Source organism: Oncorhynchus masou, unplaced genomic scaffold, assembly GCF_036934945.1.
Source record: "Oncorhynchus masou masou isolate Uvic2021 unplaced genomic scaffold, UVic_Omas_1.1 unplaced_scaffold_3626, whole genome shotgun sequence".
In the NCBI taxonomy this organism is placed as follows: domain Eukaryota; kingdom Metazoa; phylum Chordata; class Actinopteri; order Salmoniformes; family Salmonidae; genus Oncorhynchus; species Oncorhynchus masou.
The window spans coordinates 3,276-30,093 of NW_027010029.1; the positions used below are offsets into that span (position 1 = coordinate 3,276).

A 26,818-nucleotide genomic window follows, 5' to 3' on the forward strand; every position below is an offset into this window, starting at 1 on the left:
CCCTAGAGGATGAATAGAGACACCATAGTTACCTTGTTCTGTTTACCCCTAGAGGATGAATAGAGACACCATAGTTACCTTTCCTTTGTTCTGACACAAAGTCCTCATTGTAGTTGCTGTCCTCACATTCAGAGTAGCTCTGTAAAACACAGGAGGGGTCAGAACAGACATGTCACTGACATAGGACTGAGAGAACACTACACAACCAACAGCCAGCTGATCCAGCCACAGGCAGGAGTCCCAAATGGCATCCTCCCCCTACACTGTATAGTGCTCTAGAGTCCTGGTGAAAAGTAGTGCACTAGAGTCCTGGTGAAAAGTAGTGCACTAGAGTCCTGGTGAAAAGTAGTGCACTGGAGTCCTGGTGAAAAGTAGTGCACTAGGCTACATAGGCAGTAGGGTGCCATTTGGGACTTTGTCAAAGTCATTGGAGTGAATACAAGGTTAATGATCTACAGATGAAAAGCTGTGACATCCTGTCATGTTCTTTATAGATGAACCACAAGGTCATATTCCCTGAAGACTAAACTACACAGTGAGTCAGCTAGTTTATGAACTCTAAAAACACAGGTGTGGAAACTGCCATTCACAGTACGGTAAAAATGTGGATTAAACAACATTCTACACAAATCATGGTTTCTGTAGAAAAGCTTTCCAGTTGGCTATGAGTACTTCTCAGAGGACTCGCTCAAACCCTCGCTCAGAGGACTCGCTCAAACCCTCACTCAGAGGACTCGCTCAAACCCTCACTCAGAGGACTCGCTCAAACCCTCACTCAGAGGACTCGCTCAAACCCTCACTCAGAGGACTCGCTCAAACCCTCACTCAGAGGACTCGCTCAAACCCTCACTCAGAGGACTCGCTCAAACCCTCACTCAGAGGACTCGCTCAAACCCTCACTCAGAGGACTCGCTCAAACCCTCACTCAGAGGACTCGCTCAAACCCTCACTCAGAGGACTCGCTCAAACCCTCACTCAGAGGACTCGCTCAAACCCTCACTCAGAGGACTCGCTCAAACCCTCACTCAGAGGACTCGCTCAAACCCTCACTCAGAGGACTCGCTCAAACCCTCACTCAGAGGACTCGCTCAAACCCTCACTCAGAGGACTCGCTCAAACCCTCACTCAGAGGACTCGCTCAAACCCTCACTCTGGCCCTGGGACTTTAGGGCGGCAGCAAACTTGGCTCGGCAAACTGAACGAGTGTGTTCGCATACTCCCTTAAAAAGACCTTCGCTTGAAAAACAGCAATACTACCCTTTGTCCATGTTGAGATGCTGTAGCCAAGATGCTTCAAAATAGTCTGAGAGGTTAGCATGTCTTGGGGGTATGATATAAAATGCTAACCTCCCCTGTTATTGTAATGGTGAGAGGTTAGCATGTCTTGGGGGTATGATATAAAATGCTAACCTCCCCTGTTATTGTAATGGTGAGAGGTTAGCATGTCTTGGGGGTATGATATTTTCGCTTCCGACTTTCTCACTCATCATTATCTTCGATCCGTTCAAGATTATCCGTAATCATGGTAGCATCCACATTCATGTAGAAGTGTTTAAAAACATTATATTCTTATTTAGAACAGTAGTGACTCCAAAATGACAATACACATTATTTACCATACATTTCTATTGGGCCCAAAATAATCTGAAACACAACCAAAACAAACAGCAAATACATCCAGCCAAGTCACAAGCACGATGTGGTCATTGCATGCTATGAATATGGGACCAAATGCTCAACTTTGGATTACTTTAATACACATAAGTGAATTTGTCCTAATACTTTTGTTCCCCTAAAAATGGACGGGGGGGAATCACAGTTCCGGGGACATGTGTTCTAAACGACCTGGGATAGACACAGTTCCGGTGACATGTGTTCTAAACGACCTGGGATAGCCACAGTTCCGGGGACATGTGTTCTAAACGACCTGGGATAGCCACAGTTCCAGGGACATGTGTTCTAAACGACCTGGGATAGTCACAGTTCCAGGGACATGTGTTCTAAACGACCTGGGATAGTCACAGTTCCGGGGACATGTGTTCTAAACGACCTGGGATAGTCACAGTTCCGGGGACATGTGTTCTAAACGACCTGGGATAGTCACAGTTCCGGGGACATGTGTTCTAAACGACCTGGGATAGTCACAGTTCCGGGGACATGTGTTCTAAACGACCTGGGATAGTCACAGATCCGGGGACATGTGTTCTAAACGACCTGGGATAGCCACAGTTCCAGGGACATGTGTTCTAAGCGATGAATAAAGGTGCATGTATATGGAGAATGGTTGCAGCAGGACCATCCTGTAGTCAACGAGGTGTAGTTCATGTGGAGCCTGGTATGTCAACATACCTTCTCTTTGGGGCCGTAGATCTCTGCATACCACACCATCCCATACAGACACAGGAATGTGATTAAGGCCTGGGAGGAGAGGAGACAGAGTTAAGGCCACAGTCAGTTCAAGGTCACGTTTCAGCTTTATTGTCCCAGAGGGAAATTGGTTGAAACAATAGTCAAAACATAAAATACAAACATATACATATACATAGATAGATCTATGAATACAATGAAATGAATACACCAACATCAAGTAGTCCCTCATATTGCCAACATATCAGCCACAAAATGAAAGGCCTTTTAGCTGCAAACACACTGACATTCCATAGATAAAGCAGTACTAGGACAACTACAGCCCTGGTACGTTATCCTGTCACCATCTAATACTAGGACAACTACAGCCCTGGTACGTTATCCTGTCATCATCTAATACTAGGACAACTACAGCCCTGGTACGTTATCCTGTCATCATCTAATACTAGGACAACTACAGCCCTGGTACGTTATCCTGTCATCATCTAATACTAGGACAACTACAGCCCTGGTACGTTATCCTGTCACCATCTAATACTAGGACAACTACAGCCCTGGTACGTTATCCTGTCACCATCTAATACTAGGACAACTACAGCCCTGGTACGTTATCCTGTCACCATCTAATACTAGGACAACTACAGCCCTGGTACGTTATCCTGTCACCATCTAATACTAGGACAACTACAGCCCTGGTACGTTATCCTGTCACCATCTAATACTAGGACAACTACAGCCCTGGTACGTTATCCTGTCACCATCTAATACTAGGACAACTACAGCCCTGGTACGTTATCCTGTCACCATCTAATACTAGGACAACTACAGCCCTGGTACGTTATCCTGTCACCATCTAATACTAGGACAACTACAGCCCTGGTACGTTATCCTGTCACCATCTAATACTAGGACAACTACAGCCCTGGTACGTTGGTCCAACAGTCACATGATCTTAATGATGACTAAGCTATTTATGGTACATTAACGATGACAAAAAACGGACTGGTCTGCAAACATAAATAGTGATATGTACTTTTAGAGACCTGAACAACTGTTTGGAGACTAGTTTTACTATGTACATAAACAAACCACTTAGACATGACAGCTGTGTGGAGACTGGTTTGTGTACACAGTAAAACAACTTGGACCTGACACCTGTGTGGAGACTGGTATGTTTACGTACACAGTAAAACAACCTGGACATGACAGCTGTGTGAAGACTGGTTTGTGTACACAGTAAAACAACTTGGACCTGACACCTGTGTGGAGACTGGTATGTTTACGTACACAGTAAAACAACCTGGACATGACAGCTGTGTGGAGACTGGTTTGAGTACACAGTAAAACAACTTGGACCTGACACCTGTGTGGAGACTGGTATGTTTACGTACACAGTAAAACTACTTGAACATGACAGCTGTGTGGAGACTGGTATGTTTACGTACACAGTAAAACTACTTGAACATGACAGCTGTGTGGAGACTGGTATGTTTACGTACACAGTAAAACTACTTGAACATGACAGCTGTGTGGAGACTGGTATGTTTATGTGCACAGTAATACTACTTGAACATGACAGCTGTGTGGAGACTAGTATGTTTATGTGCACAGTAATACTACTTGAACATGACAGCTGTGTGGAGACCATTCTTACCACACACACCAGCCACAGCAGCACATAGAGGACCTGGGTCTTGGAGAACAGCTCCATTCCAAACTTTATACACGCCCAAGGCCTCCAGGAACGCTATGGCCCTGTGATGTCAACAGAGACACACACACACAGACACACAGACGTCACACTACAGCTAAGGCTGCTGGGTAATCAGACAGCTATAGTTGTGTCCCAAATGGCTCCCTATTCCCTCCATGGTGGATAACCTGGTCTAAAGTAGTGCACTATAAAGGGAATAGGGTAGCTGTTGGGACCCTATGACACCTGTCACCCGGCTGGTGGTGACATGGCAGAGTGAGGGAGAGGAGGGTGAGGGGGTGAGCGAGGCAGAGAGAATGTGAGAGAGGTAAGCTGAGGCCCATGGAAACATGAAACCGGTCCATCTACATGGTCAGATGTTAACATTGCCAACAGCCTTTCCTCTAGTGGGTGCTGGAGGGAATAAGCAACATATTCAGACCCCTGCTAAGCGCGAACCTAAATAAACAGACTGACAATAGTACACATGCCACATGCACAATGGAAACATGGATGGACAGCAATTTAATGGGATGTACCGGAGGGAAAAAATGAGAAAATCACAGTTCACAAATGTTTTGTCTACAAAAGTTTCTAAGATCCCTTATTTCCCTGAACATGGGAACCACTAGAATACACAGAGGGTAGAGCGTACGACCCAGTACATCACTGGGGCCAAGCTTCCTGCCATCCAGGAGCTTTATACTAGGCGTTGTCAGAGGAAGGCCCCAAAATGTGTCAAAGACTCCAGTCACCCTAGTCACAGACTGTTCTCTCTGCTACCGTATGGCAAGCTGTAAGTCTAGGACCAAAAGGCTCCTTAACAGATTCTACCCCCCCCAAGCCATAAGACTGCAGAACAATGAATCAAATGGCCACCGGACTATTTACACTGATCCACCCCTTTGTTTTTACACTGCTGCTAATGTCTGTTTATTATCTATACATAGCCACTTTACCCCTACCTACATGTACAAATGACCTCAACTAACTTGTATCCCCACACATTGACTCGGTACCGGTACCCCCTGTATATAGCCTCCACATTGACTCGGTACCGGTACCCCCTGTATATAGCCTCCACATTGACTCGGTACCGGTACCCCCTGTATATAGCCTCCACATTGACTCGGTACCGGTACCCCCTGTATATAGCCTCCACATTGACTCGGTACCGGTACCCCCTGTATATAGCCTCCACATTGACTCGGTACGGTACCCCCTGTATATAGCCTCCACATTGACTCGGTACCGGTACCCCCTGTATATAGCCTCCACATTGACTCGGTACCGGTACCCCCTGTATATAGCCTCCACATTGACTCGGTACCGGTACCCCCTGTATATAGCCTCCACATTGACTCGGTACCGGTACCCCCTGTATATAGCCTCCACATTGACTCGGTACCGGTACCCCCTGTATATAGCCTCCACATTGACTCGGTACCGGTACCCCCTGTATATAGCCTCCACATTGACTCGGTACCGGTACCCCCTGTATATAGCCTCCACATTGACTCGGTACCCGGTACCCCTGTATATAGCCTCCACATTGACTCGGTACCGGTACCCATGTATATAGCCTCCACATTGACTCGGTACCGGTACCCCCTGTATATAGCCTCCACATTGACTCGGTACCGGTACCCCCTGTATATAGCCTCCACATTGACTCGGTACCGGTACCCCCTGTATATAGCCTCCACATTGACTCGGTACCGGTACCCCCTGTATATAGCCTCCACATTGACTCGGTACCGGTACCCCCTGTATATAGCCTCCACATTGACTCGGTACCGGTACCCCCTGTATATAGCCTCCACATTGACTCGGTACCGGTACCCCCTGTATATAGCCTCCACATTGACTCGGTACCGGTACCCCCTGTATATAGCCTCCACATTGACTCGGTACCGGTACCCCCTGTATATAGCCTCCACATTGACTCGGTACCGGTACCCCCTGTATATAGCCTCCACATTGACTCGGTACCGGTACCCCCTGTATATAGCCTCCACATTGACTCGGTACCGGTACCCCCTGTATATAGCCTCCACATTGTTATTGTGTTACTTTAGTTTATTTAGTAAATATTTTCTTAACTCTTCTTGAACTGCACTGTTGGTTAAGGGCTTGTAAGTAAAGCATTTCACAGTAAAGTCTACACCTGTTGTATTCAGCATTTCCCAGTAATACACACTTGTTTTATTCATGAGACAAATAGTTTGATTTGATTGGGAGAAGTGTATGTATATCTAAACATAAATAACAGTCAGAATCCACACTGACTTCGTGATTCCAGTATTAGAGTATTCTACCCTACACACCGACTTAGTGATTCCAGTATTATAGAGTATTCTACCCTACACACCGACTTAGTGATTCCAGTATTATAGAGTATTCTACCCTACACACCGACTTAGTGATTCCAGTATTATATAGAGTATTCTACCCTACACACCGACTTAGTGATTCCAGTATTATAGAGTATTCTACCCTACACACCGACTTAGTGATTCCAGTATTATAGAGTATTCTACCCTACACACCGACTTAGTGATTCCAGTATTATAGAGTATTCTACCCTACACACCGACTTAGTGATTCCAGTATTATAGAGTATTCTACCCTACACACCGACTTAGTGATTCCAGTATTATAGAGTATTCTACCCTACACACTGACTTCGTGATTCCAGTATTATAGAGTATTCTACCCTACACACCGACTTAGTGATTCCAGTATTATAGAGTATTCTACCCTACACACCGACTTAGTGATTCCAGTATTATAGAGTATTCTACCCTACACACTGACTTCGTGATTCCAGTATTATAGAGTATTCTACCCTACACACAGACTTAGTGATTCCAGTATTAGAGTATTCTACCCTACACACCGACTTAGTGATTCCAGTATTAGAGTATTCTACCCTACACACTGACTTAGTGATTCCAGTATTATAGAGTATTCTACCCTACACACAGACTTAGTGATTCCAGTATTAGAGTATTCTACCCTACACACTGACTTAGTGATTCCAGTATTATAGAGTATTCTACCCTACACACAGACTTAGTGATTCCAGTATTAGAGTATTCTACCCTACACACTGACTTCGTGATTCCAGTATTAGAGTATTCTACCCTACACACTGACTTAGTGATTCCAGTATTATAGAGTATTCTACCCTACACACCGACTTAGTGATTCCAGTATTATAGAGTATTCTACCCTACACACCGACTTAGTGATTCCAGTATTATAGAGTATTCTACCCTACACACCGACTTAGTGATTCCAGTATTATAGAGTATTCTACCCTACACACTGACTTCGTGATTCCAGTATTATAGAGTATTCTACCCTACACACCGACTTAGTGATTCCAGTATTATAGAGTATTCTACCCTACACACCGACTTAGTGATTCCAGTATTATAGAGTATTCTACCCTACACACTGACTTCGTGATTCCAGTATTATAGAGTATTCTACCCTACACACTGACTTAGTGATTCCAGTATTATAGAGTATTCTACCCTACACACTGACTTAGTGATTCCAGTATTATAGAGTATTCTACCCTACACACTGACTTAGTGATTCCAGTATTATAGAGTATTCTACCCTACACACTGACTTAGTGATTCCAGTATTAGAGTATTCTACCCTACACACTGACTTAGTGATTCCAGTATTATAGAGTATTCTACCCTACACACTGACTTAGTGATTCCAGTATTATAGAGTATTCTACCCTACACACTGACTTAGTGATTCCAGTATTATAGAGTATTCTACCCTACACACTGACTTAGTGATTCCAGTATTATAGAGTATTCTACCCTACACACTGACTTAGTGATTCCAGTATTATAGAGTATTCTACCCTACACACTGACTTAGTGATTCCAGTATTATAGAGTATTCTACCCTACACACTGACTTAGTGATTCCAGTATTATAGAGTATTCTACCCTACACACTGACTTAGTGATTCCAGTATTATAGAGTATTCTACCCTACACACTGACTTAGTGATTCCAGTATTATAGAGTATTCTACCCTACACACTGACTTAGTGATTCCAGTATTATAGAGTATTCTACCCTACACACTGACTTAGTGATTCCAGTATTATAGAGTATTCTACCCTACACACTGACTTAGTGATTCCAGTATTATAGAGTATTCTACCCTACACACTGACTTAGTGATTCCAGTATTATAGAGTATTCTACCCTACACACTGACTTAGTGATTCCAGTATTATAGAGTATTCTATCCTACACACTGACTTAGTGATTCCAGTATTATAGAGTATTCTACCCTACACACTGACTTAGTGATTCCAGTATTATAGAGTATTCTATCCTACACACTGACTTAGTGATTCCAGTATTATAGAGTATTCTACCCTACACACTGACTTAGTGATTCCAGTATTATAGAGTATTCTACCCTACACACTGACTTAGTGATTCCAGTATTATAGAGTATTCTACCCTACACACTGACTTAGTGATTCCAGTATTATAGAGTATTCTACCCTACACACTGACTTAGTGATTCCAGTATTATAGAGTATTCTACCCTACACACTGACTTAGTGATTCCAGTATTATAGAGTATTCTACCCTACACACTGACTTAGTGATTCCAGTATTATAGAGTATTCTACCCTACACACTGACTTAGTGATTCCAGTATTATAGAGTATTCTACCCTACACACTGACTTAGTGATTCCAGTATTATAGAGTATTCTACCCTACACACTGACTTAGTGATTCCAGTATTTATACACACTGACTTAGTGATTCAGTATTATAGTATTCTACACACTGACTTAGTGATTCCAGTATTATAGAGTATTCTACCCTACACACTGACTTAGTGATTCCAGTATTATAGAGTATTCTACCCTACACACTGACTTAGTGATTCCAGTATTATAGAGTATTCTACCCTACACACTGACTTAGTGATTCCAGTATTATAGAGTATTCTACCCTACACACTGACTTAGTGATTCCAGTATTATAGAGTATTCTACCCTACACACTGACTTAGTGATTCCAGTATTATAGAGTATTCTACCCTACACACTGACTTAGTGATTCCAGTATTATAGAGTATTCTATCCTACACACTGACTTAGTGATTCCAGTATTATAGAGTATTCTACCCTACACACTGACTTAGTGATTCCAGTATTATAGAGTATTCTACCCTACACACTGACTTAGTGATTCCAGTATTATAGAGTATTCTACCCTACACACTGACTTAGTGATTCCAGTATTATAGAGTATTCTACCCTACACACTGACTTAGTGATTCCAGTATTATAGAGTATTCTACCCTACACACTCCTACCCCATGAGTCTCAGTAATGACTTTCATACAGCCAGTCTCTAATACTCAGGGTTTAGCTGGGGGATAATGGAGGCCATTGTTTTGTAGTGCTTCACTGCCAGACTGTCTGTGTGTGTGTGTGTGTGTGTGTGTACAGCCCTAACCAGCTACAGTTTCTCAGTCCTCCACGCTGTAGAAGGTCCGTTAACACTAGCCTCCATCCCACATGTCTTCACCCTCACACTGCTACAGTTTCTCAGTCCTCCACGCTGTAGAAGGTCCGTTAACACTAGCCTCCATCCCCCATGTCTTCACCCTCACACTGCTACAGTTTCTCAGTCCTCCACGCTGTAGAAGGTCCGTTAACACTAGCCTCCATCCCCCATGTCTTCACCCTCACACTGCTACAGTTTCTCAGTCCTCCACGCTGTAGAAGGTCCGTTAACACTAGCCTCCATCCCCCATGTCTTCACCCTCACACTGCTACAGTTTCTCAGTCCTCCACGCTGTAGAAGGTCCGTTAACACTAGCCTCCATCCACCATGTCTTCACCCTCACAACGCTACAGTTTCTCAGTCCTCCACGCTGTAGAAGGTCCGTTAACACTAGCCTCGATCCCCCATGTCTTCACCCTCACACAGCTACAGTTTCTCAGTCCTCACGCTGTAGAAGGTCCGTTAACACTAGCCTCCATCCACCATGTCTTCACCCTCACACTGCTACAGTTTTTCAGTCCTCCACGCTGTAGAAGGTCCGTTAACACTAGCCTCCATCCCCCATGTCTTCACCCTCACACAGCTACAGTTTCTCAGTCCTCCACGCTGTAGAAGGTCCGTTAACACTAGCCTCCATCCCCCATGTCTTCACCCTCACACAGCTACAGTTTCTCAGTCCTCCACGCTGTAGAAGGTCCGTTAACACTAGCCTCCATCCCCCATGTCTTCACCCTGCTACAGTTTCTCAGTCCTCCACGCTGTAGAAGGTCCGTTAACACTAGCCTCCATCCCCCATGTCTTCACCCTCACACTGCTACAGTTTCTCAGTCCTCCACGCTGTAGAAGGTCCGTTAACACTAGCCTCCACCCCCATGTCTTCACCCTCACACAGCTACAGTTTACATAGAAATACACAGCCCAACGGTAGAAACCACACGGTCAAAGAGCTCTGTTCAGTTGTTGACTTAAGGTCAATCATCGACCTGACGGCTGACTACTGCAGATATAAATGTCTATTGTAGTTTAATGGTGTAGATGGCAGACAGCAGAGTAAACAGCTTTATCTCCTCAGACATCATCTACTGTCGTCATGGTAGTAGCTAATGAAATAACACTCACCCAAACACCCAGCACTGTGTCCCAACACGCTTACACTGTGTGTCTGTGAGGTAGGCATAGTACTGCCTGAAAAACACAGGGAGAAAACACCACAACAGGTCAGGACAAACACAGGATGTGAAGGCAGACATGTGAACCCGTTTACCACAGACAGAGAGCTGTCCTCTCATAGCCATTAACTCTAGACATGTTGGACAAACACTGATGGTATGACTGAGGAGTTTTCTAAAGACTGGTGCAGAGGAGAGAGGGGGGAGGACAGAGGAGAGAGGAGAGGGGGAGGAGAGAGGGGGGAGAGAACAGAGGAGAGAAGAGAACAGAGGAGAGAGGGGGGAGAGAACAGAGGAGAGAGGGGGAGAGAACAGAGGAGAGAAGAGAACAGAGGAGAGAGGGGGAGAGAACAGAGGAGAGAGGGGGAGAGAACAGAGGAGAGAAGAGAACAGAGAGAGAGAGGGGGAGAGAACAGAGGAGAGAGGGGGAGAGAACAGAGGACAGAGGGGGAGGAGAGAGGGGGGGGAGAGAACAGAGGAGAGGGGGAGAGAACAGAGGAGAGAACAGAGGAGAGAGGGGGAGAGAACAGAGGAGAGAACAGAGGAGAGAGGGGGAGAGAACAGAGGAGAGAGGGGGAGAGAACAGAGGAGAGAGGGGGGGAGCGAACAGAGGAGAGAAGAGAACAGAGGAGAGAGGGGGGGGGAGAACAGAGGAGAGAGGGGGGAAGAGATCAGCCCAGGTGAGGGGTGAGGTCCTACCTCACGGTGGGAGCTGTGATGATGCCGATGAAGAGGATCCGACACCAGCTGAGGGCGTGGCACGCCGGGAACACAAATATGTGCTTCAGGAAGAATGTGTTCAACTCTGTCAGCTATGGAGAAACAGAGAGCGTTAATCACAGACACCATCACAAAGCCACCCCCTACACAGGGCACTACAGAGCTCTCCCCCCCCCCCCCAGAGGGCTCTACACAGGGCTCTAATCACACTGAATAAAGCGACAAATGATTTGATCTGTTTGTAATTTAACTAGGGAAGTCAGTTAAGAACAAATTCATATTTACAATGACGGCCTAGGAACAGTGGGTTAACTGCCTTGTTCAGGGGCAGAACCACAGATTTTTACCTTCTCAGCTCGGGATTCGATCAGGCAACCTTTTGGTTACTGGCCCAATGCTCTAATAACCAGGCTACCTGCCATCAACTAACTCCTCCCTCTCTCTCTACCTCCCAAATGAGGAAGTAGAATACATAGCCGAGCTATGCAATACAGTGAACCTGAACCATGTCAACATTTGGACCCACTCACCGTTTGACCCTGCGCTCCTCATCATTCACAGTACAGCATAATGAAGAGACTGGAACCAGACCGCCTCAACACGCTGTCATTTGGCCCTGAGCCTGTGTGTGTGTGTGTGTGTGTGTGTGTGCGCGTGTGTCTCTCAGTGTAGAGATAGTCTTATTTGGCCCTGAGCCTGTCTAGGGGCCCTCTGGAGAGAACGCAGCTAAACTGTAGCTACTCCTGAGGACTCTCTCTACCTTTGCTCTCCCCTCCTCCCACCACCCCACTCGTAAAGCTCCTCTCAAAGAGTGGGTAATTACTATTTCAAGCCCCCAGAGTGTTGGGAACGGGAGACTGAAGGAGAGGGGGAGAGGGTAGACTAGTCCATTTCAAGAGAAGCTGCTCAGCTTTTCATCGCCATGGCAGCCAGTATTGAGGATAAAGGGGGGTTAAAGGAGTATTGGCAGCTATGGTGGGCTCTCTGGCTGGGACCTGGATTGTATTCATTGGCAACAAATAGTAGACAACGGACTAAAACTGAGGGACTACTAGAACTTTTCCAACAAGAAATGCTCGTTTTCATTTTCCATTGCAAAAATGGTTTTGCCACAGTGTTCCCTAATGAATGTGACCCTGGGTTAATGATGGAAAGCACTGGAACTTATTGAAGTTCACCATCTTTCCATCCACCACACGGTGTGGTGGGGCGCTGTCCCCCATCCAGAAACTGTCCCCCAGTCACATGTCAGTTACTCACTCTTTAAGAAATGAGTTTTCAATAAGAACACGCCAGGCAGAATCCCTGTTATACAGTACCAGCTACGCTGTACCACCTACGCGGTACCAGTGTTGTACCACCTACGCGGTACCAGTGTTGTACCACCTACGCGGTACCAGTGTTGTACCACCTACGCGGTACCAGTGTTGTACCACCTACGCGGTACCAGTGTTGTACCACCTCACGCGGTACCAGTGTTGTACCACCTACGCGGTACCAGTGTTGTACCACCTACGCGGTACCAGTGTTGTACCACCTACGCGGTACCAGTGTTGTACCACCTACGCGGTACCAGTGTTGTACCACCTACGCGGTACCAGTGTTGTACCACCTACGCGGTACCAGTGTTGTACCACCTACGCGGTACCAGTGTTGTACCACCTACGCGGTACCAGTGTTGTACCACCTACTGGCGGTACCAGTGTTGTACCACCTACGCGGTACCAGTGTTGTACCACCTCACGCGGTACCAGTGTTGTACCACCTACGCGGTACCAGTGTTGTACCACCTACGTAGTACCAGTGTAGTACCATCTATACAGTACCATCTATACAGTACCAGTGTTGTACCATCTATACAGTACCATCTATACAGTACCAGTGTAGTACCATCTATACAGTACCATCTATACAGTACCAGTGTTGTACCATCTATACAGTACCATCTATACAGTACCAGTGTTGTACCACCTATACAGTACCAGTGTTGTACCATCTATACAGTACCAGTGTTGTACCACCTATACAGTACCAGTGTTGTACCATCTATACAGTACCATCTATACAGTACCAGTGTTGTACCATCTATACAGTACCATCTATACAGTACCAGTGTTGTACCACCTATGCAGTACCAGTGTTGTACCACCTATACAGTACCAGTGTTGTACCATCTATACAGTACCAGTGTTGTACCATCTATACAGTACCAGTGTTGTACCACCTATACAGTACCAGTGTTGTACCACCTATACAGTACCAGTGTTGTACCACCTATACAGTACCAGTGTTGTACCATCTATACAGTACCAGTGTTGTACCATCTATACAGTACCAGTGTTGTACCATCTATACAGTACCATCTATACAGTACCAGTACCATCTATACAGTACCAGTGTTGTACCATCTATACAGTACCATCTACACAGTACCAGTGTTGTACCATCTATACAGTACCATCTATACAGTACCATCTATACAGTACCAGTGTTGTACCATCTATATAGTATCATCTATATAGTATCATCTATACAGTGCCATCTATACAGTGCCATCTATACAGTGCCATCTATACAGTGCCATCTATACAGTGCCAGTGTTGTACCATCTACACAGTACCGTGCCATCTATACAGTGCCATCTATACAGTGCAATCTACACAGTACCAGTGTTGTACCATCTATACAATACCATCTATACAGTACCAGTGTTGTGCCATCTATACAGTGCCATCTATACAGTGCCATCTATACAGTGCCATCTATACAGTGCCAGTGTTGTACCATCTATACAATACCATCTATACAGTACCAGTGTTGTACCATTTATACAGTACCATACCACCTATACAGTACCAGTGTTGTACCATCTATACAGTACCAGTACCATCTATACAGTACCAGCACCATCTACACAGTACCATCTACACAGTACCAGTACCATCTACACAGTACTAGTACCATCTATACAGTACCAGAGTTGTACCATCTATACAGTACCATCTATACAGTACCATCTACACAGTACCAGTATCATCTATACAGTACCAGAACCATCTATACAGTACCAGAGTTGTACCATCTATACAGTACCATCTACACAGTACCAGTATCATCTACACCACATATGTCAGAGTCAAGGCCCGCGGGCCACATCCGGCCCGCGAGAAGGTTTTTACGGCCCTGGGATGATCTTGATTTATTATTAGAACCGGCCCGCAGACCGCAGCAAGCCGGCAGCCCGCAGATCTTTTACACGCACCAATACTACATTTCCCACAATGCAACGGTGACGCACCGAGCAGTAGGCTGCTTCATTTCAATATTTATTGGCACAGCAGTCGTCAGCATCACAGTAAAATTAACTTTCAGATACCCATCAAAAATGGCAAAACGGAAGGTGGACACTGAGAACCGGGGGTTTCAAACAAGGTGGGAGTCGGAGTATATGTTCACGGAGGTAGCTGGAAAACCTGTGTGTCTTCTGTGTGGAGAAAGTGTGGCGGTACTGAAAGAGTATAATCTGAGACGACATTATGAAACGAAACACGCGGACAAAAACAAGAATATGGACATGGAACAAAGGCTACAAAAGGCAGAGGAATTAAAACGAGGCCTCAAATCTCGACAGGCTCTGTTCAAAAAAGCCAAATCACAAGGCCAGGCTGCTGTCAAGGCCAGTTTTATTTTGGCAGAAGAGATCGCTAAATCAGCCCGGCCATTTACGGAGGGGGATTTCATCAAAAACTGCATGATTAAAGTTTGTGACGAAGTTTGCCCAGAAAAAGGCAACTCTTTTTAAATGTGAGTCTGAGCAGAAACACCATTGCCGAGAGAGTAGACCAGTTGTCCATCAATCTAAAAGAGCAGCTTGTGAAAAAGGGAAAAGATTTCATTGCATATTCCTTGGCTGTGGATGAGAGCACCGACATTTCTGACATTGCCCAGTTGTCAATTTTCATCCGCGGGGAGTGGACTCCAGCCTAAGCGTGACAGAGGAGTTTTTGGCTTTACGTCCTATGCATGGCACAACTACGGGGCATGATTTGTATGAAGAGGTGTCAAGATGTGTAAATGAGATGGAGCTGCCTTGGGAAAAACTCGTGGGTTTGACAACCGACGGAGCACCTGCGATGTGTGGACACAGGAGCGGACTGGTGGCGAAGATACGGGAAAAGATGCAAGAGGAAAACGCGACAGGTGAGCTGACAGCTTATCATTGTATCATACACCAGGAAGCGTTGTGCGGTAAAGCCTTGAAAATGGAGCATGTAATGAGCATCATCACGCGCACAGTTAACTTTATCAGAGCCAAAGGTTTGAATCACCGCCAGTTCGGGATTTTTATATAAAGGAAATTTGTCTTTTGTGTCTGTTGAAAATTAAAGATTACTGACAGAGCCATAAGAAAATATTGCTTTATTTATCTGATCATATTGGAATATATTTGTTAGGTTTTCAGTAGGTTCAATTAGGTTCACTAGACTATATGCGTCATTTAAAATTTTTCAATGAACATTCGAACAGTCCGGCCCTCGGCTTGTAGCTAAATTTTTTATTTGGCCCTCCGTCCATTTGACTTTGACACCCCTGATCTACACAGTACCAGTACCATCTATACAGTACCAGAGTTGTACCATCTACACAGTACCATCTACACAGTACCAGTATCATCTATACAGTACCATCTACACAGTACCAGTATCATCTATACAGTACCATCTACACAGTACCATCTACACAGTACCAGTATCATCTATACAGTACCAGTACCATCTACACAGTACCATCTACACAGTACCATCTACACAGTACCATCTACACAGTACCATCTACACAGTACCATCTACACAGTACCATCTACACAGTACCATGCCATCTACACAGTACCATGCCATCTATACAGTACCATGCCATCTACACAGTACCATGCCATCTACACAGTACCAGTACCATCTACACAGTACCATCTACACAGTACCATGCCATCTATACAGTACCATGCCATCTATACAGTACCATGCCATCTACACAGTACCATCTACACAGTACCAGTACCATCTACACAGTACCAGTATCATCTATACAGTACCAGTACCATCTATACAGTACCAGTACCATCTACACAGTACCAGTATCATCTACACAGTACCAGTATCATCTATACAGTACCATGCCATCTATACAGTACCATGCCATCTATACAGTACCATGCCATCTATACAGTACCATGCCATCTATACAGTACCATGCCATCTATACAGTACCATCTATACAGTACCATCTATACAGTACCATCTATACAGTACCATCTATACAGTACCAGTACCATCTATACAGTACCATCTATACAGTACCATCTATACAGTACCATCTATACAGTACCATCTATACAGTACCAGTACCATCTATACAGTACCATCTATACAGTACCAGTACCATCTATACAGTACCATCTATACAGTACCAGTACCATCTATACAGTACCATCTATACAGTACCATCTATACAGTACCATCTATACAGTACCATCTATACAGTACCAGTACCATCTATATAGTACCAGTCAAATGTTTGGACACACCTACTCATTCCAGGGTTTTTCTTTATTTTTACTATTTTCTACATTGTAGAATAATAGTTAAGACTTCAAAAGTATGAAATAACACCTACGGAATCATGCAGTAAGTATTTTATATTTGAAATTCTTCAAAGTAGCCACTTTCTGCCTTGACAGATTTGCATTCTACAATTTAGAAAATAGTTTTAAAAAGAAACCCTGGAATGAGTAAGTGTCCCCAAACTTTTGTCTGGGAGTGTATATGGGGATTCTGCCTGGCGTGTTCTTATTGAAGTCTCATTACTTAAAGAGTGAGAAACTAGCCGGATGACATGTGACTGGGTGGACAGTTTCTGGACGGGGGGACAGCGCCCCACCACACCGTGGGGTGGATGGATAGATGGTGAAGCACTGAATAAACTCCAGTGCTTTCCATCATTAACCCAGGGTCATATTCATTAGGGAACACCGAAGCAAAACCATTTTATATACCTAGTGCTAACAGCTAACCCCTGTCAGGCCAGAACTCCCCCTATACCTAGTGCTACCAGCTAACCCCCGTCAGGCCAGAACTCCCCATATACCTAGTGCTACCAGCTAACCCCGTCAGGCCAGAACTCCCCATATACCTAGTGCTACCAGCTAAGCCCCGTCAGGCCAGAACTCCCCATATACCTAGTGCTACCAGCTAACCACTGTCAGGCCAGAACTCCCCATATACCTAGTGCTACCAGCTAACCCTGTCAGGCCAGAACTCCCCATATACCTAGTGCTACCAGCTAACCCGTCAGGCCAGAACTCCCCATATACCTAGTGCTAACAGCTAACCCCCGTCAGGCCAGAACTCCCCATATACCTAGTGCTAACAGCTAACCCCGTCAGGCCAGAACTCCCCATATACCTAGTGCTACCAGCTAACCCCGTCAGGCCAGAACTCCCCATATACCTAGTGCTACCAGCTAACCCCCGTCAGGCCAGAACTCCCCATATACCTAGTGCTACCAGCTAACCCCCGTCAGGCCAGAACTCCCCATATACCTAGTGCTACCAGCTAACCCCGTCAGGCCAGAACTCCCCTATACCTAGTGCTAACCGCTAACCCCGTCAGGCCAGAACTCCCCTATACCTAGTGCTAACCGCTAACCCCGTCAGGCCAGAACTCCCCATATACCTAGTGCTACCAGCTAACCCCGTCAGGCCAGAACTCCCCATATACCTAGTGCTACCAGCTAACCCCGTCAGGCCAGAACTCCCCATATACCTAGTGCTACCAGCTAACCCCCGTCAGGCCAGAACTCCCCATATACCTAGTGCTACCAGCTAACCCCGTCAGGCCAGAACTCCCCATATACCTAGTGCTACCAGCTAACCCCTGTCAGGCCAGAACTCCCCATATACCTAGTGCTACCAGCTAACCCCTGTCAGGCCAGAACTCCCCATATACCTAGTGCTAACAGCTCACCCGTCAGGCCAGAACTCCCCATATACCTAGTGCTACCAGCTAACCCCGTCAGGCCAGAACTCCCCATATACCTAGTGCTACCAGCTAACCCCGTCAGGCCAGAACTCCCCATATACCTAGTGCTAACAGCTCACCCGTCAGGCCAGAACTCCCCATATACCTAGTGCTACCAGCTAACCCCTGTCAGGCCAGAACTCCCCATATACCTAGTGCTACCAGCTAACCCCTGTCAGGCCAGAACTCCCCATATACCTAGTGCTACCAGCTAACCCCTGTCAGGCCAGAACTCCCCATATACCTAGTGCTACCAGCTAACCCCTGTCAGGCCAGAACTCTCCATACACCTAGTGCTACCAGCTAACCCCTGTCAGGCCAGAACTCCCCATATACCTAGTGCTAACAGCTCCCCGTCAGGCCAGAACTCCCCATACCTAGTGCTACCAGCTAACCCCTGTCAGGCCAGAACTCCCCATATACCTAGTGCTACCAGCTAACCCCTGTCAGGCCAGAACTCCCCATATACCTAGTGCTAACAGCTAACCCCTGTCAGGCCAGAACTCCCCATATACCTAGTGCTACCAGCTAACCCCTGTCAGGCCAGAACTCCCCATATACCTAGTGCTACCAGCTAACCCCTGTCAGGCCAGAACTCCCCATATACCTAGTGCTAACAGCTAACCCCTGTCAGGCCAGAACTCCCCATATACCTAGTGCTACCAGCTAACCCCTGTCAGGCCAGAACTCCCCATATACCTAGTGCTACCAGCTAACCCCTGTCAGGCCAGAACTCCCCATATACCTAGTGCTACCAGCTAACCCCTGTCAGGCCAGAACTCCCCATATACCTAGTGCTAACAGCTAACCCCTGTCAGGCCAGAACTCCCCATATACCTAGTGCTACCAGCTAACCCCTGTCAGGCCAGAACTCCCCATATACCTAGTGCTAACAGCTAACCCCTGTCAGGCCAGAACTCCCCATATACCTAGTGCTAGCCGCTAACCCCTGTCAGGCCAGAACTCCCCATATACCTAGTGCTAACAGCTAACCCCTGTCAGGCCAGAACTCCCCATATACCTAGTGCTACCAGCTAACCCCTGTCAGGCCAGAACTCCCCATATACCTAGTGCTAACAGCTAACCCTGTCAGGCCAGAACTCCCCATATACCTAGTGCTAGCCGCTAACCCCTGTCAGGCCAGAACTCCCCATATACCTAGTGCTAACAGCTAACCCCTGTCAGGCCAGAACTCCCCATATACCTAGTGCTGTCAGGTCAGATAGACTTTGACCAGGGCCCTTAAGTAGTGCACTATAGGGTGTTATTGGACACGGGTGCATTAGAAATAGAATGACAGTTGTACGTTTGAAAGCAGGAACATACCTGCCAGATGATCATGAAGAGGTAGACCCCGGTGACGCGCTGCAGGGAAGACTTGGGGTCAAACCAGCGGACGTAGGTCCAGCTCGCCGGGGTGAACTGGAGCGCAGCACGTTTGATCTTCCTGTCGTGGTGTGGATGTCCCTGGACAGGTAGACACACACGCGGCAGAAGAGTTAACAGGCTTGCTAATGTTAACACACAGCTAACTAGGATGAAAACAATGCCATTACATAAATCATTCAAGGCCACCTCGTTACCGGGCAACGGGCCTGATAATACCAACGAAAGCTAAACTGTAAGTGCCTCTGGATCAGAAAGTCTGATAAATGACTAAAAAAGGTAAATGTAAAAATGTAGGAAGTCAATTTCCCTACGGTTTTGTTTCTGAGATGTGAACAAATGTCACTCAATTCCCTAGAGAAAGTAAGTAGCCTTTTCTGAGCCAGAAGCAGATCTCCTGTTTAGGTAGCGAGGCAGTACACCCCCCGGACACGACGCTATTGCAGAGCCCCATGAGGCCTGGTCAAAAGAACTACTCTATACAGGGAAAAGGGTGCCAATTGTGACACAGCCAGTAAAACGAGGGATGGAGGGGACCTACATGCTGGAGGCCCAGTGGTAGGGCTAGGAGGACCTGCACTACAGAGCCAAAAGTATGTGGACACCCCTTCATATTAGCAGGTTCAGCATTTTCAGCTATAGCCGTTTGCTAACCTGTATATAAGATCTAGCATACAGCCATGCAATCTCCCATAGACACACATTGGCAGTAGAATTAACCCGTCAGGCCAGAACTCCCCATATACCACCTTTCCAACAAGTCAACAGGAGCTGCCCCGGTCAACTGTAAGTTTTTTTATTTATTTATTTATTTTTTTACCTTTATTTTACTAGGAAGAACAAACTCTTATTTTCAATGACGGCCTAGGAACAGTGGGTTAACTGCCTGTTCAGGGGCAGAACGACAGATTTGTACCTTGTCAGCTCGGGATTCAAACTTGCCGGTTCTGGTCCAACGCTCTAACCAAGCTACCCTGCCGCCCCACAATAAGTGCCGTTATTGTGAAGTGGCATCGAGGAGCAACAACGGCTGTGGTAGGCCACACAAGCTCACAGAACAGGACCTGCTGAAGCACATAAAAATTGCCTGTCCTCGGTTGCAACACTGACAACGAGTTCCAAACTGCCTCTGGAAGTTTCGCGAGCTTCTGAAATGGGTTTCCACGGCCGAGCTGCCGCACACAAACCTAAGATCACCAAGCGCAATGCCAAGCTTCGGCTAGAGTGGTGTAAGGCACTCCACCATTGGACTATGGCAAAGTGGAAACGTGTTCTCTGGAGTGATGAATCACGCTTCACCATCTGGCAGTAAGACGGAAGAATCTGGGTTTGACAGAATAATGGTCTGGATCTGTTTTTCATGGTTCGGGCTAGGCCTCTTAGTTCCAGTGAAGGGAAATCTTAAAGCTACAGCATACAATAACATGCTAGATGACTCTGTGCTACTAACTTTGTGGCAAACGTTTGGGAAAGGCCCTTTCCTATTTCAGCAACGGCCCCGACCCCACTAATGCTCATGGCTGAATGGAGGCAAGTTCCACAGCAATGTTCCAACATCTAGTGGAAAGCCTTCCCAGAATTGTGGAGGCTGATATTTGCAGAAAAGGGGAGGGGAGGGGGCTAACTCAATTTTTATGCCCATGATTTTGGAATAAGATGTTTGATGAGCAGGTGTCCATATACTTTTGTGTACCTGATGGAGGCCCAGTGGTAGGGTTATGGGTACCTGCTTGATGGAGGCCCAGTGATAGGGTTAGGGTTATGGTTACCTACTTGATGGAGGCCCAGTGGTAGGGTTATGGTTACCTACTTGATGGAGGCCCAGTGATAGGGTTAGGGTTACCTACTTGATGGAGGCCCAGTGGTAGGGTTATGGTTACCTGCTTGATGGAGGCCCAGTGATAGGGTTAGGGGGTTACCTACTTGATGGAGGCCCAGTGGTAGGGTTATGGGTACTTACTTGATGGAGGCCCAGTGATAGGGTTATAGTTACCTACTTGATGGAGGCCCAGTGGTAGGGTTATGGTTACCTACTTGATGGAGGCCCAGTGGTAGGGTTATGGTTACCTACTTGATGGAGGCCCAGTGGTAGGGTTATGGGTACCTACTTGATGGAGGCCCAGTGGTAGGGTTATGGGGTACCTACTTGATGGAGGCCCAGTGGTAGGGTTATGGGTACCTGCTTGATGGAGGCCCAGTGGTAGGGTTATGGGGTACCTGCTTGATGGAGGCCCAGTGATAGGGTTAGGGGTACCCACTTGATGGAGGCCCAGTGGTAGGGTTATGGGTACCTACTTGATGGAGGCCCAGTGGTAGGGTTATGGGGTACCTGCTTGATGGAGGCCCAGTGGTAGGGTTATGGGGTACCGGCTTGATGGAGGCCCAGTGGTAGGGTTATGGTTACCGGCTTGATGGAGGCCCAGTGGTAGGGTTATGGTTACCTACTTGATGGAGGCCCAGTGGTGGTTAGGGTTACCTACTTGATGGAGGCCCAGTGGTAGGGTTATGGGTACCTACTTGATGGAGGCCCAGTGATAGGTTTATGGGTACCTACTTGATGGAGGCCCAGTGATAGGGTTATGGTTACCAACTTGGAGACCCAGTGATAGGGTTATGGTTACCTACTTGATGGAGGCCCAGTGATAGGGTTATGGTTACCAACTTGATGGAGACCCAGTGATAGGGTTATGGGTACCTACTTGATGGAGTCCCAGTGGTAGGGTTATGGGTACCTGCTTGATGGAGGCCCAGTGAGGGTTAGGGTTATGGGTACCTGCTTGATGGAGACCCAGTGATAAGGTTATGGGTACCTACTTGGAGGCCCAGTGGTAGGGTTATGGGTACCTGCTTGATGGAGACCCAGTGATAGGGTTATGGGTACCTACTTGGAGGCCCAGTGATAGGGTTATGGGTACCTACTTGGATGGAGGGTTATGGGTGCTTGATGGAGTTAGGGTTATGGGTACCTACTTGGAGGCCCAGTGGTAGGGTTATGGGTACCTACTTGATGGAGGCCCAGTGGTAGGTCCTCATCTCCAGGAAGCGACAGACAGTCATACCCATCCAGATGCCTCCTCCATTACACAACAGGATGTCCAGGATCAGCTGGTCCCACCAGCACTCAGCAAAGTTAGGCAGCAGGTGCATGAAGAACAGCTGAGGGAAAATAGGGAGAGGAAGAGTAATCATTTATACCTCTCCTAAACTCCTTATCTGACAGTCTCCTGTGTGTGTTGGTGCTTTGGGGTGTGTACCTCAGTGAGCTCCCAGGTGATGCTGATGGTCCAACAGAGGCCGTAGCTGCGGATGAGCAGGGCCTTCATGCCCCAGCCCCAGAAGTGACTGAAGGCAAATATGTCAAAGTGGCTCAGGATTCGCTCCCAGGTGATCACGTGACAGTTCACTGCATACTCCTACAAGCAGAGCACAGCGGCCAGAGACGACATCAACACTAGCCAATCAGAACAAGAGCATGAGGAAGTGAGTGTTGGTGATAGAAGAGGGCTGTATCCTGTTTCTCCACCCTTTTCCCCAAAGTGTGGACTTGCACACTTCCCATCGTGGATTAAAAGCATTGGATTGGTGTAAGAATTGGCTGGAGGGAGTTTCACAATTGTTAAAAAGGCATGCCGGGAAGTATGCACCTCAGATGGAGAATCAGGAAGTAGCCGAGGTCAATGTGCTAACCAAGAGACTGATAGCTAAGAGATCAGAAACTGACAGTAAAGGGTGCGTCCCAAATGGCACTCTATTCCCTATTATAGTGCACTACTTTTGACCACGGCTCTAGTGAAAAGTAGTGCACTCCATAGGGAACAGGGTGAGTTGGGATGCAACCACAGAGACTGATAGGAGAGCAAGACTGCTGCTTACTCACCATGATGTCAGCCTCCCGGGTGGCGTAGCGCAGGTTGGGGTCCAGCCAGTACATGACGTTCTTCACCTGCTCCCAGTTTAGGAAGATGATGAACACCAGGAACAGGAAGTACAGCACACTCAGACCTGACCATAAAGAGATATGTCAGATCACTAGGAACAGGAAGTACAGCACACTCAGACCTGACCATAAAAGGGAGATGTCAGATCACTAGGAACAGGAAGTACAGCACACTCAGACCTGACCATAAAGGGAGATGTCAGATCACTAGGAACAGGAAGTACAGCACACTCAGACCTGACCATAACAGGGAGATGTCAGATCACTAGGAACTGGAAGTACAGCACACTCAGACCTGACCATAAAAGGGAGATGTTAGATCACTAGGAACAGGAAGTACAGCACACTCAGACCTGACCATAACAGAGCAATAACAGATTAGGCAGAATCTCATTCAATCAGGGCTGAACTGGTTTCAGCAATTTAGAAAGCCCTTTTACATCAACAGTTGTCAGAAAGTAGGCCTAAACCCCAAAGAGCAACCGAAGCAGAAGCACAGTGGCCAGGAAACACTCCCAAGAAGGAAGGAACCTAGAAAGAAACCTAGAAAGATTACCAACTCATGAATTGGGTGGATAATTAATGGTTAAACTCATTCAAAGTGAACTGGAATGGTAGCTAGGCCTATACAAAAAAAAGGGATTGTTATATTTGTCACTTAATGTCACTCACCGAAAACTATTCGCCATATCGCCGGATGTGGTCTGGTAAATGGTCCTAGAGAGAGAAGTGTCAAAAATATTGAATCAACAACTTCATCCACACTTAAGAGTTACAAGGCTGGTGTACAATGACATGTAGAGATGTCTGACACATACGTTTTATGTGCACAGAAACAGTCACCCTGGAAGCGTCGTTACCCACCACTCCACAAAAGCCCCGGCAGACTAAGGGAAACAACTACTTCAACATCTCAGAGCGAGTGACATGACCGTTTCAAACGCTACTACCGCGCACTAGCTAGCCAGTTCACAGCGGTTACAGTAGCACCCTATATAGTACACTACTTTTGACCAGAGCCCAGGTCTAAAGCAACTTGGACAACCTTGTCCTTACCGTTAGGGAAGGCCAGAACACTGATGACCAGGAAGAAGAGAGGACCAGGATGAGGCCCACCCACAAGTTGGCGTCTTCGTTCGTCTCATCCCTAACATAACAAAAGGCAAGAATTATTAACACAAACCAAAACCAGCATTAAGACATTTGAGTCAGTGAGATGAAAACAGTTCTAAAACTGATGCACTGATTGGACAGGTGGGTTTGAAACCCAAATTCTATTCCCACCTCTGTCCCCACATAGCCTGCTGTACTGTGCTCTCCTTCAATCACACTTATTAAAGATCAGAGAAATGATATTATAATTCACTCATCAGTGCTGGTTGACCTACTCCTGACACACCCCATCCCATTTGGTTATTGAGGATAAACCACTCTTGATGAGAGCAGCAGATAAGAGATTTGTCCCTAATGGCACCCCATTCCACATAGTGAAATAATTTTGACCAGGGCGCTATATGGAATAGGATGCCATTTGGACACAGCCAAGCTGTGCATCATGGGCTGCGTTCAGTAAGCAAAAACGTAGTGGAAACGGTGCTGTACGAACGACCAGTTGAAAACCGGGAGAGGTTGGGTTGTGAGTTCAAAATGCACCGCTCTCCTTTAAATACGTAACTCGTTGCTTCAACCACAGCCTGCCACACCCAACAAACGGCGCAAAGGTACCTCAAAGACTGTTCAATAACGTTCAATGCAAACGGTTCCGCAACGTAGCATATGTTCAATTGAACTGAACGCACCCATGATGTAAGAAACGGCTCGATGCATCTTGCAGATAAAAATGGACCACCAGGAACCAGGAAGGGTGATCCTTCCCCACGGTATAGAAAAGATACAAACGTGGGACGTTAACACAATGTTGCTACAAATAGCAAATAAAATCAGCCCACTTGCTACATCGAAACCAAAACAAATTAAACATTCTCCTTCATTAGAGACGAGACATATGGTCAGTCCGCACCAGAGAACTTAAAGCTAGCTAACTACTTCATCGAAAGACCTTAGTTACCCATGTCAATTGTCGGAAATACTAGCGAACGTACTTACTTTTTGACTGCATAATCAAACACTTAGCTGCTCTGGCAGTTGGCTCAGTCAATATCTTTAGCATATAGCTAGCTAGTGTTAACTACCGGTAGTTAACTGTCTAGCCACTCTACTTACCTTGTAAATGCAAAATACATCAAGCTGAGCACTGTGCATGTTAACAGTGTTATTGTGTGCGGCTTATAGTGAAAAGTCCAGTGTAATATCCTCCACTTGCTGCTCGTTGATCATACGGAAATGCATCCTGTAGTTCACATCATCTTTGCCTATAGTCCGCGATTCGTACCCATATCCGGACGCCATAATTGCGGGAGCGTGACCAGAGGAATCAGCTTTCCTCCTGCGGGCTCCTTTAGATTGACATTTAGACGTTCAGCGAAATTAATGATTCATGTTGTCCACTCGTAAAGGCCAAAACGACCAGACGCACGTCCGTTAAATATGTGCGCAACAGCACAACCTAAAGAAAAACAGAGTCAATAATGAACTGCTGCCTTCTTGCGAGTGCGAACATCACGGGTTAAATTTACTGAAACGTTTTCGGGGAAAAGAAACTCTCGACTTTTTTGATTGGTTTGTAAGTCTAGGGTAGTGCCACTATGGAAAGCCGAAGGGTTCAGTTTATGAGATCAATCACGCGCTATTTTCTTAACGTTTGTAAACCACCAAGGCAAACCCACATAAATAGAATGGATTATATTTCTATGGGTAAACCAAGGTCAGTTCCACACCGCGTGAGGTTATTTACGTTCATGTGACAGGAGGGTAAAGAGTAATATGAATATTTTC

The 26,818-nt window shown here is 46.3% G+C and overlaps 1 pseudogene; it reads right to left on the minus strand.

The window, feature by feature from the left end:
• LOC135534593 (phosphatidylserine synthase 1-like) lies at window positions 1–26,357 on the minus strand (annotated as a pseudogene).
• Window positions 26,358–26,818: the final 461 nt, after the last annotated feature.